Source organism: Chiroxiphia lanceolata, chromosome 9, assembly GCF_009829145.1.
Source record: "Chiroxiphia lanceolata isolate bChiLan1 chromosome 9, bChiLan1.pri, whole genome shotgun sequence".
NCBI lineage: Eukaryota > Metazoa > Chordata > Aves > Passeriformes > Pipridae > Chiroxiphia > Chiroxiphia lanceolata.
This window is the reverse complement of record NC_045645.1, coordinates 19,701,872-19,719,731: the sequence shown is the minus strand read 5'-3', so window position 1 is coordinate 19,719,731 and position 17,860 is coordinate 19,701,872.

Below are 17,860 nucleotides of genomic sequence, written 5' to 3'. Positions count from 1 at the left end.
TTGGATGAGCATCTCTTTCTACAAACCATCCAAGCATTCCCTGCTGTAAATCTTACATCCTTGACATTTGCTGAGCATTTGGGCATCTTTTCCACAAAAGACAAACAAGGGCTGCAGCTGCAGAGCTTTAGGACAAAGCTGCATCACAGCCCCACTGTGCTGACAAGCTCCCCCACCACACTAATTCCAAGGAGACCTACTCCTGCTCCACGACATCCTGTAGCAACTGCATCCCACCAGAAGCTCACACTCAAATGGACTCAAGCACCCAAACTAACTTCCACAGATCATAAAGCCAAGTCCTGAAACTCACTTCCCTACCAAGAATAGAGACCATATTATTGCCAAAACTAAAAGCAAAAGCCCGTCTTCTAAGCTGAGGTTTCCTCAATAATTCTTACACATGTGACCATATACATGCACATCAATATGCAAGCAAATAAACTAATCCTAGACTTATAGAATAATAAGGTTATTTCTCCCACAGAAAAGAGACCATTTAGGTTATGCAAAAATCATTATTACTGGGGTGTCTACTTAATTCACTTAATGGGAAACAGAGGAAAGACAATTACTCAACACCAAGTTGTGGAAGCTATACAAAAATGACTATTTTGTACAGTGTGACTTTTGCTGGGCTCTAGAAAACAGATGTACTACACTGATGCAATAGTTGTGACCACAGATTCATAAAACACACGTGCAGGAGTTTTCCCCAAACTGCAAATAGAAAATCCACCTGATTATTTTGGTATTATGATTGATTACCGATCTTATAATCTGTGAACTCCTTTAGACTTTCAGTTGCGGTCATTCAGTGCATTTAGTGAGCATTTTAAGATAACTTCTATGCTCCCACATCTCTCTTTTTCTTCAGAAGCCCCTCACACGTGTAGCACATATTGTGTCGGACAGGCCACAGGGGTGATGAACACAAGGGACACATCCTTTCTGCAGCTCTTATTCAAGTCAGCCGGGATTATTCATAAGTGTAGAGATTGGCCCCAGGTATGAAAACTCCATTTTCTCCGAAACTACCACTGGAGGAAATCCTCACTCTTAAAATACAAATCATGTTTATTGATTTTATATCAAGAGGAGTTGCACCAGCTTTTCATGAAAGTATTCAGCCTCTTAAAGACCAAGTATATTTGTCTCTGTCTTTGAAATCCAGACAGGGGAAAAAATTCACATTTTCTTTAGAATCAGAAATTTCTGTTAGACTCACATGCCCCTTGTCAGCTGAGCATCAGCAGAAGAACCCTGGAATTTTCCTGTATCTACTGCTTCAGAACATTCAGTTAAAATAATTACATCGCAGAAACATTTCAGCAGTCCAAGTGAAACAAAGTTTCCTCAGGATTTTGTTTCAAAAAGGGTAGAGTTTAAACACAGCTCACTATAAATGCATATAATATTTAGATCAGCTGCATTCTGACCCAACTTTGAGTCCACTGTACCATTCTGCCTAAAAATTGTGCAGGGATATACCACAGCAGCACAGAAAAGTATACGAAGACAAATGAAAATGACAGCTAACAGGTCAGATTTGGCATCTCAAAACACAATCTGTTTTACTGTGCTCTTTATATGGAAGCTTGAGTTCTTATTTACACAGTTCTTGTGGTGAACCTGAACAGGAAGAATCCACTGGGTCAGAAATACTCATTTTCCTTCACACAGTATCAGCCCCTTGCACAAACTACTCCAGCTTATTTTGGTTTGCATTTTCTCTTCTTTTCTTGGTTCTAACCTTATTCATCTTCACCTAAACCTGCCCCAACCCTTTTCATCTTGCAGCGTGTTTAATAAGGACTGTTCAGACAGAACTCAAACTGCACAGAAAATATATAGCACAGTAAGCTTCATCTGGAGAAGGCGTAAATTTATTTTTCCAGTTATGTAAAATTTAGCTCTAGCGTGCCCATAAAACTGCCTACAAGCAATACTGATTGTATATCATAGGTTACTCTACAGAAATAATTTAAAACAGATCCAAGATAAACTTTTGTCCCTGTTATTTATTTATTTTAAAGGAAATATTTTGTTTCATATCTGCCATGGTGAGACATTAAATTAAATTCATCTTTGTCCACAGCAGGTTTAGACATCCATTTCTCCCTTCTGGATCACACCCTCAAGGTGGTCAGCAACACTTCCATCACCAGGAAATCAGGCCTCACAGTAATTGAGTGTGCATGCTGTCAAAAGTGCTTATGCCTTTTCAGTTAAGCTCCAAGTCTGTGTCACACCATGCAGACAGGCCATTTATTTAGGCTTCCCTCATCTGGGAAAATTGGGCTTGCTGTCACCTTGAAGGACATCACAGATTAATGGTTACTCAGGATCATCTCTGTCAGTGCAGCACTTCTAGGCACAAGTGCCTTTTGGAGGCAAAGTATGCAGGAGAAGCGCTTTAACTCATTACTGCAGCTCTAACAGTAGCTCATTCCAGAGGAAGAGCACACACCACCTGACATTTCTGTAGCAGCCACCTTCTCAGGACTGCAAGGTAATTTACAGACACTAATTTAGACCATTTCCCAGTCTGTCAGGAAAGAAAGGACATTTTTACAAATCTCTTTGTTGAGGCTGAGCATCTTGGACAGAGAACTGCTCAGCTGAAGCATAACAGTTTCTTTGGCTCACCAGCTGTTGACGTTTGATTTTCAATTCTCAAGTCAGTGTATCACTCATTAACTCTCCTGCAGAAACAAGTATCTGTTCCAAAAGTTCAGTTCCCACACTCTTACACTGCTTTTTAATGGCTTTTCCTATTTTCTTTTTGGTCTAAGTAAGGAGGCCTGTGCCCATTGGCAAGGTGCTACCTCAAGAGTTTCAGACTAGGGGGCACATACTGCAGAGATGGCTGATTATTCCACAATTATGGAATGCCCGTCATGGATAACAGCCTCTAATGGTTTCTGTGGAAAAAATGTCACTTTATAAGGAGTTTCTATGTTCCCTTCATGAAGAAGGAATCCAAAGGGTGCTGTATGGAACTACTTTTATGCTGCTCTTATTTTGCATACCTGCAAAGGTCTACAAACTGACTTAGAGTAACTCCAATAGTGCTGCACTTCACTAGCTTCCTTTGGTAATGAGGAGGATGAGCCACAGTGCAGAGCATTTTATCCAAGCCAAGCTGCTCCCAAAGCAGGGCAGTGTAAGGGATTGGGCATAACCTTCCACATAGCCCTTAGCAGAGCTCTGCCAAGACCTGCAGCACAGATCAGCTGCGTTCAGGGGGAACAGTGGGTATCTGCCTAAACATATTTTAGGTTCTTACATCTCTGGACTAGCTCTCTTCACTTCAGAGCACAATCTCATCAAAGTATATGCAACAACAGTTGTGTTCAACAGGCCAAATGAGGGAGGAAAACATGACAATTTTTATATGCTTTGACACTGATTTGAGAGCTGAAGTAGGACTTGGAAGATTCACAGGCCTCATCCTGGCCCTATGCCCAGGAATGAATTACACTCTGAAAGACTAAACTGCACTCTTATGGCAAATGTTAATATGCTGTTGTTCTAATAGTAATGCAATATCATGATACAGAGCAGAAAAATGACACCATATACAGCAGAACTCCTAATCAGAAAGACAATAACATTGTAAAAAATAATATATTTTAAAAAATAAAATTATCCCAACTGAGTGTTTTGCAATTCATGCTCCAGCTTAATAGCACTCAGTTATAGTTTTTCAATAGAATATACCAAATAAATACCAGCTCAGTTGATTTTATTATTATTTACTGAATAATAATATGCAGTACATGCCTAGGTAGTTATGGAGTTGGATGTTTATGTACCATATGAAAACAGATACTTATGTCATTCAACTGACTCTCAAAAAAAAATTTAAAATCCTATAATGAGCATGGAACACTGCTTATTTGCCATACTAAGCAAGAGTAGGAAAACATATGGAAATAGAAATATTTTATGCCACAGTGTAGGATGATACTTCTCTTAAAGATAAAATTTAGAAATCAGTATATACAGTGCATCATACAGATGGATGAAAGAGCTACATAAACTTCAGTTTTGTGTTTTCCTTTCCAAATTACACTTAGAAAAAAACACAGAACCAATTTTACAGATAATATAGACATACATGCAGATGTCAATACAGATACATGACTGTACATGAGTTCTATGTGATAATTACAACCATATCTGGAGAGAATGTAGCATCTCTGGGCAAGAGCTCACACACAGACTGAAGCAATAACATCCAGAAAACAATCCAATCTGCAACATAAGAAAAGTACCTCCTTGTTAGACAGACTCCCCAGAATGGAGATACTTCTACCTGAAACAAAATCTGTGATGCCTTGCAGAGGCTGCAGCCTGCCAGAGATCGTGGGACAGCCATGGCCCCCAGTGTCCAGGCAGCTACCACCATGCAGTGCACACAGCAGTATATTCATCCTATGGAAACTGGGAAGCTCTCAGCAGATGGTCACAAGAAATCATAATGCATCTCATAATGTTCACCTGAATAATCAAAGGAATCTTTGTAATAAAGTCAAGCAAACTGCACAATGTGACAAGCTTTGTGAGAAAACAATCTCAGTGTAAACAGCTCCTGTCCAACAGAGTAAGTCGTTTGCCGAAGTTTTATGCCCTTGTCTAGCAAGTCCACTTGGTGGCACAAACTCATGAACAGGGCATTTTTTCCCATGTTTGCCACCTGGCCTCTCAGGAATTAGGGGAGAAAGATAGGGGAGATTTATTACAGAAGTTTTGACAAATGAGCAGATAGCTACAGCAGGGGTAGAAAAGCTAATCAGGGTTCTTTATGACTTTTTTTCTAATTTGTATTCTTTTGGAATACCTTACTCATCTGCTACTAAATAGGGATTCCTCTGGCCTGCCAAATAACCCACTTAATAAGCATACCTTTACATATACTGAAATAGAAATTGGCCCCGCTGTCATATGGTCTTGTCTGTCCTCTTATCAATACTTTCAGCTGAATTATCTTTCACTGACATTAGTGAGTCCACTCATGTAAAATTTCTGAGCCCTTTTACAAGGTGTTTCACAAAGTTACAGGCAAGGGCCTTTAGCATTTCAAGTAATTAGGTACAATTCAATAAATATTAGTTCAATATCAGTTCAATAAATACTCTGTCTCCATTCTAACATAAACAATACTGTCCATTAATCTCAAAAGGGGCATGAAGAAACAATTTCTAAAGAGAAAACATTTTTATATCAATAGGAGCTGTAAAGGAACTGACTGAGGAGATTTCTGTACCCAGCAATGTTGAGTTACTGTTGTGAACAGTCAGAAGTTTCACCTCAGTTGGGATTCAGTCAGTCCCAAGCTATTGGACTCACCAAAGAGCCAATACTGGAGTCAATATTGGAGTAATGCAATGGTCTGTGAAATAGGAAAGGTCAGATCAGGTAACACATTATTCAGTACAGCCTCAAACTTTGATTGTATGAATCTCTGACATATTTAGATCTAAACCATTTGTCAGCATTTTGGGTTCATTCTTCCATTCAGGCTTATAAAGACTGAATAAACACACAGTAATGCTTCAAGAAACATAAAAAGGTCAACATTTAAACATTGTCCCATTGATTTGGACTTTCCTGCACTTACAGAATTACTGATCTAGAAAGATACATGTATTTATGAAAGTTGTTATGAGTACTTCATAACTTTGTGCTTTACAAAAGCGGATAAAAAGCAATGGTTACTGTGGGCTGTTTTTTGGCAGTATATATAAGATACCAACATTTAATCAATTTTTAACAATTTGTCCTTAACATGAAAAAATCAAACTTTGTGAGTTTACTGGATAAGTAACTTACTCAGAAAAATCATGGAGTGATTTCTGGTTTTTTCAATGACTGTTAGAGACCTGGCAGGAATCAAGACTACAATCAGGTTTTCACAAAGAGTATAATTTTACATTTCTTTTTGGTAGTAATAAATCCAGTTAAACAGCTTCCCATGTTTCTCTTCCTGTCTGTTTCCACCTTTCTTCTGCAATTCACAGCCTGTTTGAACTGATTCAATTGTTTGTGGGTTATGCTGTGTGATTGATAAATGGAATAACTTATAGTTAAGTAGGGGGAAAAAAAAATGGAGGGAGGGAATATAGACAACAAGATAGATATTGCCACATTAACTGAAAAAACAGCCATAAGTGTCTCATGAGGTAGAAAAATGCAGTACTCATTGATTTGGATTAGAAATTAAGTTGAACAGAAGAGAAAGATTTAGTATCCATGTACTTTTGGGATGTAATTAGAAAATTGGATTACAATATTGAATTTCAACAAAATACAGACTCTTCCAGACCTCTGTCTTGACTATAGGAAAGTTAACACGGCACACAGAATATAGATGTTAAAGCAAGAACCAGAGACAGCAGGAGGCAGCAAATTGACTTTCCCTTTATTTAGTTTAAAAATTGCTTTGATTAAAAAAAAAGGCATGTTAAAATAGCTACATAGGTGAGATCACGGTGAGCTACTGATGGATTTGACTGAGTAAACCTCTTCGGGTGAGGAGAGAATCATTAGAGGGATTGTCTCAACTCCACCTGTCCCCCATGCTGGGGATTCTCCCAAGTGGCTCTGCCCCGCTCAGATGCTTATCCGACAGAAAAACAAATCTCTGGCATAATGAGTAGATTCACCTTCTCTTGGTATGGCTTAAAGAAACCCAAACAGTCTGGAAAAATTCAAGCCAGATAATCCTGACAGGTATTAGCCACCAGATAACCTGACCTTTACTTCTACATATTTATGACTGGCTGTTTAGTCACTGGGGTGTGTGCCTAGATAATACTTGTTTTCACTGGGGTTTTTTTTCTTTGTTTTTCATCCTTGAAAATGCAATAGTAGTCCTATGAGAATATTTTCTTTGTTTACTTGGTTTCCAAGTCACTATATTAGAACACCATGGACAGAAATATTTCTAAGAGAATATATGAAGACACCTTTATGATTATTTCTTAGGTATCTGATTTCTTTCTAAAATAGCTACTCTTCCCTCAGGAAGTATTTTCTTGATTAAATGATCAATGCCCATCCATCTAACTTCAGCAGAAAAGGCCAAGATAAATACCTTTCAAACTATCTTATAAAATTACATGGAATGTAATTTAGCAGATAACCATGAATTTACAGAAAACACCTATACAAAAAGTCACTTTATGAGACAATTTTCTGGCTCAGTAAACCATCTTCAAGAATCTCCAAACTTGTACTAAGTAAACAATTTCTGCTATTTCAATAACTCATCTGGCAGATGGCTTTTACTGCATTAATATTCTAAAAATTCTTCTATTATTTCAATTTTATAGAACCCATTCATCAGTATCACAACGATACTGTGTGAGATGCTATCCTAGCATTCAGCTATAATTTCCAGAGGTACTAAATAGCTTTTCTGAGGTTAATAATTCATTACTGAAGCTGAAGTTGCTAGACCATATCAGTTGTGTTGTTCACAACCCTTGAGGCCTTTCGGGGGGGGAGGGGAAATGGTGCACCAGCTTCACAGTCACCTTGCGGAAGAAAAAACTTATATAAGTAGCCAGTTTTCCAGCTCAGTTTCTATTTGTGTTGTCACACCAGGGTGCAGCAGCTGCATCAAATCTGTCACCCATGGAAAGGGGAAGGCATTCCCAGGATCAGTGCTGATAACAAACGCACACCCTGTGGAGGAGCTCAGACTGCATGAGGATCAGGGCCCAGCAGCTGATTGTTACTTCATCACTCTTTATCACTGACCAGCTGTGGATGGTTTCATTCTATTTTACTGGGACTGTATTAAATGTTGTCTGGGACTGTATTTAAAGACTGTATTAAATGTTGTCTATAACAAGAAAGAGAATAGACAATTCAAAGCCTTAAAAGAAATAAGCCCATATTTTCTCTTCATGGGTTTAGTATGCAGCTTCTGTAAAGGTCTACATTTAAATACAATAATACTTTGATGGGACTTCCTTTCTGTGCTTGAGAGTTGGATCTCTATTTTGTACACTTTAAAGTATCTAAATGCTTATAAAATATCTTTGGGCAAGAAAATTCCCACTAGAACTTGCATAGTCAGTTAAGCTTTTCTACTGAGAATATTATTAAATCCCACTAAATCCTATTTTCATTCAGTCATCAGCAGCTCTGTGCATAAGTAGATAGAAAGAATGCTATAAGGGATTATGTTTGTTAAAGAACTAATCAGCTATCATCCTTGGCTTGTTCTTAAGCAACAAAATAATGATGATTCCTAAAAAAATTAGTCTTAATCTCCCTAAATCAAGAAGTTACTGACAATACCATTTTAAATCACATAAGCACCTTTAAGAACTTTAGAAAGATCAAACCATGAGAAAAACTCCTGGAGATGTGCACTTTTCTTACTGTAACTTGCATAATAGTCACAAATACAGAATGAGGGATTATATTAGATTTACCCCAAAATACTGTGAGCACTCTGAAAATTAAAGATGTCATTAAACATATAGAAAGATGCATTAAAAAAACTTACCTAGAGAAATTTTTTTCTAATTTAATAATTTTACAGTCTGATATGAGCTTCAGAACTTGTGTTGCTAACTGTGTGCTACACACACTAATGACTTCAGGGGTTCTGGAAAGAAAATATTGAGTTTGGTGCTATTCTTTCTTTTCTCTAAGGAGAAAAGTATCCTTGTATCCAGTATCCTTGGAAAATATTCAGTTCAGTACCAGCACTACAACAGCATTTTGTTTTGAATAATACAGTGGTGGTGGCTGCACAAGTCTTCCTCTGCTGCATGGGTGGGATTTCAAGAGCATTTCCTTCCTGTGTTTGCCTTATAATGTTCTAGAAGTACCTGGCTTTAAGACCATTTCCTTCAGCAGTTTCCAAATTCACACTACTAAAAAACAAAAGTGTAGCAGCTGACAAGATGATGAGGTGATAAAATAGAGTAAACTGTATAGTTTACAGACTGTTTCAAAGCAAATCAATGAAGACTAGGATGCAGCAAAGAACAGAATTTGTTCCCCATGTTGACTGTGGATAAGTAATTTTCATGCCATACCCAACAGCAAGATGTAACACAACATAGGATTCAATGAGGTGGGAAATCACTACCTGAAAAGAACACCCACAGAGATGTATTATAGTTTAAAACCACCTATATTTAGTGCCTAGCATCTTTTTCTGAATTAAAAGAATTGTGCCTATCCTTCTACCTATTGTAGTTTCTGCCAGGAAGTAATGCAGAATCTTACAACTATCAAATAAATATTGGATATGTAGGCTAAACACATCATAGCATTTATTCAACCCTTTTTCAAATATTGGAGATGCAGAGAAATATGACTAATAGCTATGAAAGCATCACAGTATAGATGAAAACATGAGAACCTGAAGTCCCATACCTTGACCATCACTGACCATGAGGATAAATAAGACAAATAAATTAAGTGTGCACTGTAAAGTTAATTATATTCATAAAATGAGAAGTACGGTGAAGGTTAACTAACACTGAAGTCCATTCATTCACTTCAGTGCATTGTAAAATCATTGGCTGTGATTAATTTATGCATTTCATTAATATAACTTATTTATTCTACAAGAGGTCTGGTTAACTGAATTACTTGAATTAAACTGTAGTTGACAATATTTTTGACTGTGAGTACAGCAAATCTAGATTTTTTTTTTTTCCACCAGTACTTAAGCTCAGACAAATATTTTTAATCCTCCCCTCCTAAAGCTGGAACATTTTTCTACTCTAACCTTTATAGGGCATATATGATGGATAAACGCTTCATTGACAGTACAACCATACATAAATTTAAACTGCCACAGCGTGAAGAAAAAACAATATACTAAGAGTAGTCAGCAAAAACTGCCAAGTACTGTACCCATTCTTTTCCCTTCTTTGAACTAGAAAAGTCTGTAGCTGTATGCAGTTAAAATACCTGCCTTTCTTTAGAAGATGACATGAAAAAATGTTTTGAAAAGTTGACGTGTCACAATTTTTTTTTCATCTTTGGAAAAACGAAAAGGAAACTTACAGTATCTATATGAGTAGACAGAGACACAAGCTCTATTCTATACTCCTCCCTCCATGAAATACTAAATAACACTGGAAAATAAATGTTATTTAGCTACATAATATCTGGCAATAGACAATAAGCCAAGTGATCAATTTGCAAGGGGAAATATTTAGCAGTGTTTACTTTAACTCCTTTTTATTCATCCACTAATTAGTGTTCTGTATGAAAAACAAACAAACAAACAAAAAAGCCCAACAGAATAAATCTAGACTCAATCAATGTTTCCTGTAATAAAATTCATTTCCAATTCATGAGATTTCCCTGCACTCCAGACTGCCAGTACTAATGTGGTTTTCTGCACCTGCACAGTGCCTTTCCTGCATTTCCATGCTTTGACACAGAGTATGCAACAGAGACTTAGGCAGTTTAAAACTCCCTTCTGCAAAATAACAAAGAGGAGAACCAGTATCTCCCTTGGCTATGGAACAAGGAGTGCTTTGTGATCATGTCCTCATAGAGCAAACAGAAGACGACATTGGGCAAGTCACCCTCTGTTCTTTCTTTCTTCATGACCTCCAGTCTACTTCAAGTCCTGTTGTGTTTCCCTAAGCCATCGTGAGCCTCTCCAGGACAGGCTTCCTTACACACTGCAAGAAGTATTACATGTGTATGCTGGACAGTTTAACCTGGAATTCCCATGTCATTGCAGAGAAGAAAGGGACAAGAGGATGAAAAGGGAGAAAGTAACTGCTGCCTTCACTTCAATTCCCATTCATACACAGAAGCTGAGGGCTACAAAAGGCCAAAGAGACCAGATAAATTCATGAAGAACAGACATCCACATTCACGTGCAGTGCTACACCTCCTCCCAGAGACTGCCTCTCACTCCTCCTGTCCCATGAAGACAGCGGACAACACACAGCTTTGTGTCATTCTCTCTCCACACACATTTCAGTAGATCAATAAAGCCACTAAAACACTCTTTGTTCCCTACTTCCCTGCAGCTAAACATCAGTTTAGAGTCACTAGAGTAGGTCTGTCAGTCTCTGTGCACATCTCTGGTTCTGCAAGATAAAAGCACTTTTTATAGACATGGAAAGATTTAGCTATGCCTCATCAAGCAGTGTGAAGATGTCAGTAGTCTCTGTGAAACACAGCACGTTATTAAGCATAGATTAAAAATAAACATGTGGCAAAATTCAAAAATGTCTACCTGTTTTACAGGAATTTAAATCATAGTTACATTTTATAGCTGTGGGGGTAGACCACGTGTACACTTCCTAACTTTTGGGATATACTACACACATTGTCTTTTGTCTACAGAAGCAGATCTGTGGAAATAGTTACAGTTTATTGTAGTTATGTATCTCTTACAGAAGTTTTTTTGCAGCAGATGGAAATTATTAAAGTTACATCTCATAAGTCAATGAAAATACTTCCCCTGAGTGGACTGTGGCAAGAAAACTGCACTGTTAGTTTTCTAATAAAATAAATAACTGAACATCTGATGTTCTGATTCCCCTATTGAGAAAGGAGAATAAACTTCATTCTTACTGCCAATTTACCTGTCACATCTCATGGACTTCCATTTCAAATTCACAACATCTCAAATGTACATTTTCAATGTGCATACATATGCTTATTAAGGCATAGGCTGAAATTAATATCCAAGTTTCCCAAAAAAAGTAATTATTTAAGCATACAAAACTCAATATTCATCCAATTCACATTTGAAAGATAACAGAAAAGCAGTCTGTGCCAAAATAACAAAAATGCATGAACCAAATCTTGTAGCTCTGGAAATTACTCACAGGGGCTATAATGCTGCAGCTGATTTACAGCATCCCACTTGAGGAAGATGAGAAACAACTGGATGAAGTCAAGGGGAGATCATTACAACATACTGAAATCTAGAAAACCTGACCTTTTCAGAAGAGGTAGGTTTCTTTACCATATGAGAGAAAATAAGGAGTCACACACCAGTAGGGGTGGGCAGGATAAGTAACAGCCTGTAACTGCAAAGGGAGATTTAAGTTATGTAAAATATTCCCACTAAATAGAGAAGCTGCTCCAACTCTCAACCCAAATCTATTTTTCTGTTAGTTGAATATGTTAAATATGTGGCCAACTCTTACATATTTTGAAGTGTATGAGTTAATAAAAAAAGAAAATTATTAGGCGTGAAAAAGGTGCCTAGTTCACTAAAGACAGCAGCAAAAAATTCCATCAGCTTTTACAGGCTCAGGATCTTGTCCCATAAGAAGATGCAATGCTGATATAGCTGTATTTTCGTTTCCCTTCCCTGTTGGGTATATGAAAAAAGAGACAGAGTAAGAAATATTTGAGTGAATGCATAATCTCTCCAGCAGAAATTAATGTTACTAGCAGTAGTTCCAGAATTTATTTTTTTAGACAGTGGTACATCAAGAGGGATTCTGTAGTGCTTGGAACAAATATTATTAATTTTTTCCTAAAATTAGAGCCAGAACTGTATTTGAAACATGTAAAAGGTAATTACAACAGTGTTTAATAGATTTCATGCTGATTGTGCTACTTTTTCAGACATCCTCTAAAAATTTTTAAATATCAGAACATTCATGAGACATCAAGTGTTAAGCTGACAATTTATGCTTTTGAAGGCCAATAACCATGTGCTGGTGGTGTGTTTTTTTCCTTTATGGTTCATCTTGCATAAAATCCAATTTTACTCAGTTTTCTTAAGTGCCCAGAAAGCTATATACTGGTAAGAACATTGTAGAAAGCAGTAATTGAGTGAATCAGCTATGAATTCTAGTCTTGTGCTCATCTTGAAAATACATGGCATTACAGAATAATTTTCTTCACTTTGCAGTTACTCCAAGAGCAATATTTTACAGATAAATGCAAAAATACAGGGTGAAAAAACATCTTTATTTTTCATCATTACTTAGACAAGAGCTCAAACCATGCTCCATGAGCTGTTAACAATTTTGCCTCCAATTTTGTACATTTACTATCAGGCAGTTTCAAATCGAATCAGGCTGAAGGTTTGTACCTGTGCTATCAGTTCAAAACTGATGGGATTTTTGTTACAAAAGGTTTTGAATTACTTGTCTTTCTGAATTTACAAGGAGGAAAAGCTCCTCCATCTTGGGAACAGATTCAGATTGCCAACTATACTATCATGAGTTGAATTTTTTTATATATATTTTTTATTTTGAAAGTAGAAAGAATTTTAGATAATAAATTAATTAACCTTAAGGTGGAAGGCTTTCAAAAAACAGTAACAAAGGACAGCTAAATATAAACATTAACAATTTACTATAGAATATTTCATAGCTATTTCATTTGATTAAGTGCTCAAAAAAGTCAGTAAATGATGAAACACTGACTGTGTAATGAATCTTGATAAGTGAAGCAATCGTTTCCATTTATACCTGTTTTATTATATTTGGGTTGAATTAAAATAGATGGAACTGATTATATTTCTGTATTTAATCTGCTGTAGCTATTCACAAAGCAGTAAATTCAGATCTCAGTAAAATCAAGGCAAAGTTGGATTCTGACTCATCTTTTCCTCCTAAAAGTTCATAAGGCAACAGTGTTGTGGTTGCTGCCAAGACAGTGACCCGAAGGGTGTATGGAGACAAAATCCAAGAGTGCCTGCAGGTCTACAGCCCTGCAGCAGCTGGAAACAGATGATGGTTTCCATCCCACTGCCCAAGTGATCAGGTTATCTGGCTCTTCTCCCTCTCTCTGACAGCATGTGCCCACCTACAGTGCTGTGACAAGTGGCAGTGTGCTGTGGGTTGGCACTGAGCCCACCCAGCCCTAACTCTGTGTAGATGTTGTAGTCACAAAACCTCTGCAAGTTTAACATTCCAAATGTTCACCCGAGAGTTCACAGGAATCCCCCTACAAGCCTCTGCAACACCAGGCTCACGGGATTAAACTTGACCCTCCACCCCAGTTACCATGTGCTCACCCCACCTTTGTGTTGTGCTGCTCTGTGCTGGTGTTTTACTGGCAAATAGGTGATGGTTTTTATGATGTATGAGGATTACAAAGAGCTCTTTCAAATGCTGAAACAGCACAAGGGAATGACGCCTGCAGATGTTACATAAGCATAACAAACATCTCAGGTTCACGTGGAGATCTTTTGGATATTTTGCTAATTACTGCTGAGAACTAGTCCTACAAATTTCAGATTACCATATGCTTCTGTCTGCTTATATACAAGGAAGTCTCCCAAATAACAATTGCTTGCAATTGAAGGTTAGATATTAAAATTTTTGTGGGCTTTTGTTCCCTCTGCCACCACACTTCACTTGTAAAATGGGAAAAAAATAATTTCCATTTCCATCCTTTTGTAAAACCTAAACTCTTTCTGTCTGAAATTATGTGAATTTACAGGACAGACTTCTTCATTTTGAGAACATAAATAGTGGATGTTCAACTTTCTTCGGGAAGCATCACCTCATTAATTTCAGTATAGTATTCTGTACACTGATTACACTTGTTAACATATATTGGCAAAGACAGGAGCAAAATCTATCATTTAGAAGAGATACCCTTCTGGAAAAAAAAATTAATTAATATTGCTAAAATACACCTAACCAGTCCCTTGAATTAAGGTAATAAAGAAAAAATTTGTATCCTATACTAAGCATTGCAAGAGGTCTTCAGTGGACTTTGCCTGCTTCTTTAATCAATAAATTGGGGACACGTGGGGACAATCTATTGTATTTATTCAAACTTGAGATCCTTTTTGAATTTCTGTAGTTATATCATATATCACATCACTCATCCAGTTTATATATAGTCTGTAGACTATCTTCTTACTGACATACCATTTTGTTACTGTGTATTAGAAATAATTAGTGCTGGAATAATGTTATAGCAACACACACATACTTGACGCTAATGGATTTGTTTTCATTGCTTTTGGATATCTCTCTACATTATCTGACAGCTTTAGCCTGGATTCAGATGAAGAATAAGAGTCAGTTCTAGTACCAAGAACACAATTCATTTCTTTCTAATGAGGTGTTTAATCAAAATACATTTGATATGTTAGCTGTGGAAAGTAATACTGAATATAATGCAAGCATAGAATCCATGAACCAGAAAATATCCTTGCTTTTCCTCCTGAAATATTTAGGAAGCAATAGATGAAAAGACATCCATAATTTGTAATCCTGACCATGGAACATTAAAATAGTATTTAGATAAATCATAAATTAAATGATACTGCAAATAAACTGAATTACCTGCCAGGATATATTGCACATGCAAACAATTTTGAACCCAAAGATTAAAAGATGCTGTAAGAACTTCAGAACTACAGAAGAAACACAGACAAACTCCAAGATGTTAGAACTTGGGTTTTGTCTTAGGAAAATATTTTCTGAGTTACTATTATGCTGGCACTACATTCTTCTTATTTATCTCCAAGGACCAAGAATTCCATAACAGAGGAAGATTGCCTATTTATAAGGTAGCAATCTTTTCCCTTTGTAATGAAGTGACCTGACAGCAGAGCACAGGACTGTACCAGACCTGTGTGCTCATCAGGAGCAGGGAGCAGCTAGCACTAAAATATGATTTTAAATGCTCTACAATTTGCCCCCAAATTTCTTTATTTAGTGTCCTTTATACCACAATTTGTATAGCTAATAATAGTAATGAGTTCCACTTATTAAATGGTATAAAAATATCATAAAAGAAGATGATATATCAGGTTTTGAAAAAATAAATGTCAAAGAAAAATTGGTTCACTTCTTCAGCATAATATTCTGTGAATAACGTTTCCACTATACCTGCACAGAAAGCTGCCTTGGAGAGACTGGTCATACCTATGTCTCATTCCAGGCAAAGGAAGATGAGAGCATATCTCATCTCTTAAACACTCAACAGTTTGCAAGCTCTGCAGCTTTTTCTTTCTCTGGATGTCCTGCACAAGTGGAATGAAGTTAAGTAGAAACAGCAATTTCTCTAGTCATACTTTAAGCAGCTGTACTGTTGCATGATACATGTCTCTCTGGAATAGAGGAAGGAGTAGAATCAAGAGTAAGCAAAGAGACAGCATCCTGGGCCTCAGCATTTAAAGATAAGTCTGAAATATTGGTTTAATTGGATTCAACGGCTCAATTTTCAGTGGAAAACCAGAACACACCCAAAATCGTAATTGCCTGTTGGATAGTTAATTGTCCATGAATATTGTGGGCACAGAAATGGATGGAAAGGCAGGTGCAACTCAGCATGAATAACAGCACCTTAATGTTGATAAAAATATTTGTTTGCAAGCAAATTAAAGAAGCTGACAAAACACTTCCACACAATGTCAGCAGAAACATGTCAATAACGGGTTTCTACTGTGACATTTGGCACCTGTCAGAATGATATAGATTACAGAATTTTAAAATGTGCTAAAGAAAATATGGTGCCGGCAAAAAATGGTATGAAAATTCCACAAGATGTTTTTAGCTACAATGTTTTAAAACAGATCAAAATATGGATTGCAGGTATGATCACATATCCTGTCTGGTAGCTTTTTCTCCTTTCACTCCTTCTCTTAGTGAAACAGAAAATCAGTCAGCAATCCATGTGCTATATAGCATAGCCCATCCAAAATTAACAGGCTTATAATCATGGCTCAGCCAGCTCTCCTCTGTTGCTAAATCTTCTCTTACTCAAGTATCTCACCTGCTGAAGTCATAGGCACAGTTAAAGTCATACTTTACTACAAATATATCTAAGTGATAAGACATGTCAGTGTATCATTAAGTTAGAAAATCATTAGCAACTTCATCTACTTCCTCTGTGGATGCCCAAAGTAGGAGACCTTAAAAGAAATTCTGATATATTGAATTCATTCAAAGACATTTCCAAAACCCATAGTGCCTTGAAAATCAGAGAAATCTTGGCTTGAGGTTACAGACAAGATCCGAAAGTATAAGTGAACTGTCATTTACACAGCAAAGGAAAACAATCCAGCAGATAGTCTCATCCCCTCTCTGATGCTTGTAAGTGTGCACACAGTTGAACAATTCAGGCCAGAGTGTCATTACCTCTCTGAGGCTTACAAAGGTAAAAGCACAGAATCGAACTGCAAACCGAAAAACTAGGTCAGTCTCACCTGTATCTTACAGTTAGGATGACCATGGTAATATATCTGCTTTCCAGCTTTTAAACATACACCATTCATGCAGAGACCTTGCAGTATTTTGTTTGGAAAAAATGAAAGTGGAAGAACAACGTTTGAGGATTATTTAATATTTTATTTTTATAAGGAATTTTAGAGTTTCTGAGACAGATCCATTATGACCAAGCCCAAAAGATTCAAATTATTGTATTTTTAAAAAGATTTTGTCCTGGGAGTGGAAAAAGTGGATTATTTTGACCCACTAACAAAAAGCCTTTCAGGGACACACTGAACATACTTATTCTCTGATGTAAATTAGAGCAGCTTCAAAGCTATTCTAAATTCTACTTTGTCTGCAAAAGCCAGGGAAATTATGCTTGCCAAAGGCTGCTACAATCCAGTATACTCTAAGGATGAAGAACAGACCAGATAGCTAACCTGCTACCTTTTTTCTGCATAGGGATTTATTTTACCAATAGGCAACCTTAGCTGCTCAATTAAACCAATTTCTAGAATCTCATTTTTAATATAATGAATACATGTAAATTAGTAGTCCTGGACGTAAAAATTTCGTTTTTTAAGTACAACATGATAAAGGGCTAAATGGTGAGTGCTTCACACTGATCTATAGAACATTGGTTGTTTAAAAGATGCAGTGAAAAAGAATCACTTCACCTCTGACTCAAACGGACCAATTTGTTTATGAAA